This window comes from Haliotis rufescens, unplaced genomic scaffold (genome assembly GCF_023055435.1).
Source record: "Haliotis rufescens isolate VD_foot unplaced genomic scaffold, xgHalRufe1.0.p SCAF_26, whole genome shotgun sequence".
In the NCBI taxonomy this organism is placed as follows: domain Eukaryota; kingdom Metazoa; phylum Mollusca; class Gastropoda; order Lepetellida; family Haliotidae; genus Haliotis; species Haliotis rufescens.
The window spans coordinates 6,142,501-6,147,500 of NW_025963957.1; the positions used below are offsets into that span (position 1 = coordinate 6,142,501).

At 35.8% G+C, this 5,000-nt stretch overlaps 1 non-coding gene across 1 annotated transcript; it reads right to left on the minus strand.

Moving 5' to 3' along the window:
- Positions 1–4,901: 4,901 nt before the first annotated feature.
- Trnac-gca lies at positions 4,902–4,973 on the minus strand. The gene has a single exon. It is a non-coding gene; the product is annotated as a tRNA-Cys (tRNA).
- Positions 4,974–5,000: the final 27 nt, after the last annotated feature.

Genomic DNA, 5,000 nt, shown 5'->3' on the forward strand with positions numbered 1-5,000 from the left:
TAAACAGCTGCACTGATACATCTTCGTTCGCTATAGGACAAAGTATTTCTTTACAAGGAGGATTTCTGACAGCATCAGACAATATGATCTGTTTCCAATCTGTTGGAAGCGCATATAAAATAACAACATAACCATTCTTGATTGTGGCCACATCAACATCAGGTATTGTTTCTTGTACAATTTCAACAATACTATCAGGTGACAAAAATTGTGGTATAACTTCATAGCAAATATCTTTTATGCAAGTGATCCCACCGTCAATGAATGATTTAAACAACAAAGTTTTGTTCATATACAAAATTAGAGGGTTGTTTAATAAAGGCTGACACATTACATCCGGTAAAGTGGTAGGTTTGCTTCTCTTACCACCACTGATGTCCTCCCAGGCAAGCAACAACTCAGCATAAAAAGGATTTACATGCAACATATCTTTTTTGTCAAACTTTAAACATAGTATGTTTGATTGTAATCCCATATTTAAATATTTTGAAAAGAAGAAAGACATAGTTGCTTTCCATAATGAGTCTAATTTACAATCTAAGAAAGCTTTTAACAGTTTCAATCTTAAAGCATACTTTTTAAGGCACAAATTGGGTATATTTAAACCACCTTCTGTACATTTGCCCATGCATGTCACAGCTGCTATTTTTGGCTTTTTATTTACCCATAAGAATTTTGAAAACATTTTGGAAAAGGCTACTTCTACCCAGTGTGGCACTGGTAACACTGTAAAAGAGTACCATAATCTAGAGGCAATGAGGATGTTTAAAACCATGGCTCTGCCCTGCAGTGTGAGTTGACGTTGAATCCATGAATTAAGTAGAGTTTGAATTTTATTTATCTTTTTCGTCCAATTTAGTGTCTCACAAGTGGCCAAGTCAGAGCCAAGATATATACCCAGAAGTTCAACACAATCTTTTTTAACCTTCACGGGAAGACTAATGTTACATTTATTGAACTTGGCTTTACCAAGAAGTAACACCTCCGACTTTTGTAAATTGATCTTGGCTTGAGTTGCTTCGCAATAATATTTAATTGTTTCAAAAGTATTTTCCACTGACTGTGAGTTGCACACTGTAATAGTAGTGTCATCGGCATGTTGATATATTAAAGATGAAACATTGCCAATGTTGATGCCTTGAATATGTGGGTTCTCTTTTATTAACAAATTTAATGGTTCAGAAATAAGCACAAACCGCATGGAACTCATCGGGTCCCCTTGCCTTACTCCACGGGATAGTTTGAAATATGGACTTAAATGCCCATTACACTTGACAGAACTTTTAATGTCTGTATACAAAATTCTAATCCAGGATATAAAATAATTCCCAAAATTGAATTTTTGTAAAATATCCAACAAGTAATTATGTGAAACTCTATCGAAAGCTTTCTCTTGATCTACTTTAATTAAAAATGCATCTTTATCTTCACTATCCACTATATCAACTACATCCCTGACCGAATGTAAATTGTGTGCAATGTCTCTCCCTGGTACACAGCAGGATTGTTCAGGGGAGATAATATCTGACATTACAGACTTGAGTCTAAGCGACAATGTGCGTGATATTAATTTACAGTCAACATTGATCAGTGAAATAGGTCTGTAACATTTTAAATCTCTTTTATCACCTTTATTTTTATAGAATAAGCTGATAATACTGGTTTTCATAGAACGAGATAATTCCTTCTCTTCAAAGATACTCTGTGTAACATGATGGAAAAGAGGACATAAAATCTCCCAAAACTTGAGGAAGAATTCAACAGTTAAACCATCTGGACCTGGTGTCTTGTTATGTTTCATTCCTTTCAGTGCTTCTGTCAACTGTTTTTCAGAAATGGGCAGATCGCATTTAACTTTTTGTTCATCATTAATCGATTTCTGAATCATATTTACAACTACTTGTTCTTTTACTTGATCAAATCCCTCATCTGTATATAACTTGGCATAAAATGATTGTGCTGCGTCTATAATGTCCTCTGTATTCCGTATCGTTGTTCCATCTTCAGTTATAAGTTCTTTGATTGAATTAGCTTGCTGTTTTGACTTTTCTAAATTCAAAAAATAAGAAGTGCATCTGTCAGATTCAAGAGTAAATTGTGCTTTTGATCTCAAGATAGCACCCCTACAGGTGTTGTTGTCATATTCTTCTAATTTATTTTCTAAATCACACAGTTGTGTAGATTGATACCCCGGTATTGAAGCTAATTTTTGATATTCAATTCTAAGTTTATTTTGAATGTTGTAATAATCATTTTTTGCCAGTCTACTTTTTTTGCTTGAATAAGATTTTGAAAACTTTTTAAATTGATATTTCAAGTTGTCCCACCACATAAGTGGCTCTGATGTAAAAAGTGGACATACTTTTGCTTCCTCAATAATATGACGAACTTTATTATAAAAGATACCATCTTCCAACAGCTGATTATTAAAAATCCAAACTCCTGGACCCTTTTCTATGTTACTGAGATCAACCTTCAGTGAAACAATGTTGTGATCGCTCATTTTACAGTATTTGATATAGCAATGTATAGCACTATGTAAAAGATGTCTGGATAATAGAAAAAAGTCAATTCTGGATTGTTTTAAAATACCATTTACTGTTTGGGTTCTGGAGAACTCCTTTTTATCATAATTTTTGTGTCTCCATACATCAACCATACAATATTTTTGAATTATGGAAATAAGAGTGTCACTACTTCTTAGATTGAATGTTTTATTGTTAATGCCTTTATCCAAAACAGGATCTACTATATCATTAAAATCTCCCCCTACAAACATATTACTTGGTTCTAACCATCCTTCTAGCTCTTTGTAAAATGTTAACTTTTCTTCTAAACAATTAGGAGCATAAACATTGAGTAAATAATATTTTTTATCATCCACATCAATTTCTGCTTTTAATAGTCTGCCTTCAGAATCGTGTGCTATCATTCTAACTTCATGTTGAAAATTTTCGGATACTAATATAGCTACACCCCTGCGATTTATGTTGGTTGAATTACAAAATAAAATTGTCCCGGCCCACATATCTTGATAGTTTTCAACAAATGTTGTGTCCCAAAACGTTTCCTGTAAGAATGCTATATCAACATGTGAACTGTTTATAAGTGACATCACTTTTTCAAATTTACCAACATCTCTCAAACCATTGACATTCCATGACCATATACTGAACATGATGAGCAATGAGAGATGCATATTATACTTCAACATGTGTTTCATCTATATTTTTTCCCTTTTCGAGATTTAACAACATTCTTTTTTCTAGGGGCTCTTCCCCCAACATGTGCCCTAATTACCTCTTCATCAGGCTTGGATATTCTCCATTTCCCTTTCACGCTTCCTGGGGCACCATCCCCACGGTATGGCTGTGAAAGAACATTGTGATTGATCTCATTCGAGACTGCCATGCCATCATGAACATCTACAACCTCACTATTGTCATGATGTTCACGATTAACTTTCTGTACAATATCTAACAGTGTGTCTGTCACATCATTTACTAAGTGAGCACTACACGGAGATACATGTTTTTGGGCATCAGAACTACATTGGCCAACATGTACACTTCTGTCAATGATTTCAAATAGTAGTTCATTGACAAGATTTTGAGTTTCATTGTTCGAGTCAGTCACAAAATTGTTCACATGTTTATCTTGTGACATTTCCTCGTTGTCTTCCTCGGGGACATCTACAATTGTATCAACCCCTTCTTGATCCTTGTCATCTTCAACTGTCAATTCATTAAGAATAGGCTACCTTGCTAGACTTGCATTCGTCTCTGTGTCCATGATGCCAATATCAAGGTCATTTTCCTCATCCTTATCATGATCATCATGATTATCAATATCAATGTCATCAGAAGCATCATCATACCCATAGCAATCACAGTCTACCGGCTTCAGTTTACATCTGTGACATTTTGGAACACTACAGTTGTTTTGAAGATGTCCTTGGTTCCCGCAGTTTCTACATACAATGTTTGGACACATCTTTTTTTCGTGTTGGTCTGAAAGGCAGTGGTAGCATACTTTGATTTGCTCGTTGTGAATAACTCTGAAAAAATCAAAACCTTCATGTGTCCTGAATTTGACGCTATAGGGAAGACTGCGGATCCCTGTTGGAAATTTTACTTGTGTATATCTTGTACCATCTTCCCAATTAGTGCCATGGATTTTCCTCCTGTGGATGGTATCCACTTCAATTATTCCAAACGCATGTAGGACGTTTCTAATTTCCTCATCTGTGGTATAGCTGGGCAAGTTCATAAATAAAACTACAACTCTGTTATTCATAAGAGGCGAAAGTTTGTATATTTCATGATCAACAACAATAGACTCTCCAAGTGATTTTACTAGCGCATTTTCAGCTAGAGTAATTTCATAATAATTGTTGTTTCTAGGTGTACAGCAGTACACAGTATTGTCTCCCAGTTCTTGCTCTAACACCTTGCAAAGCTCAAATGCTTTAGGGCGAATCTGGTTGTCATAATGAACCCGAACAATGTATTCTTTTTGATAAACACGATGGCGGCCATTGTTGTTGATGACCTGACTAGGGGGTGGCCTTTGCCCCCCAGCCTGGCGGCTCATGGTTTCTATTTCCTCCAATTACACGTTCAGATGTAATCTTGAAACATATATGAACACACCTTCATAATAACAGTCAAATATTTCCACAAAGGTAGAAGTACTTACAATAAATAGCAGAGCACTTGCAAATTGCTTCCACGTTGCGCCTCAACAAGGGAGGTCATGTCTAATTAGCTGCACACTTTATGTACTGTACAGACACTCTCTGTCAAAAGTGGGATTGTCTGTGTCAGGTATGTTGCCACAGGTATTGGAGTGTGACTTCCTTGTGCCTTTGCTGATGACTATTTTACCCAAAAATCGTATAGAGGGGGCACCCGGGATCAACCCGGGGACCTCTCGATCTGCAGTCGAATGCTCTACTACTGAGCTATACCCCCGACACATATGTTACTAGGATAAATACA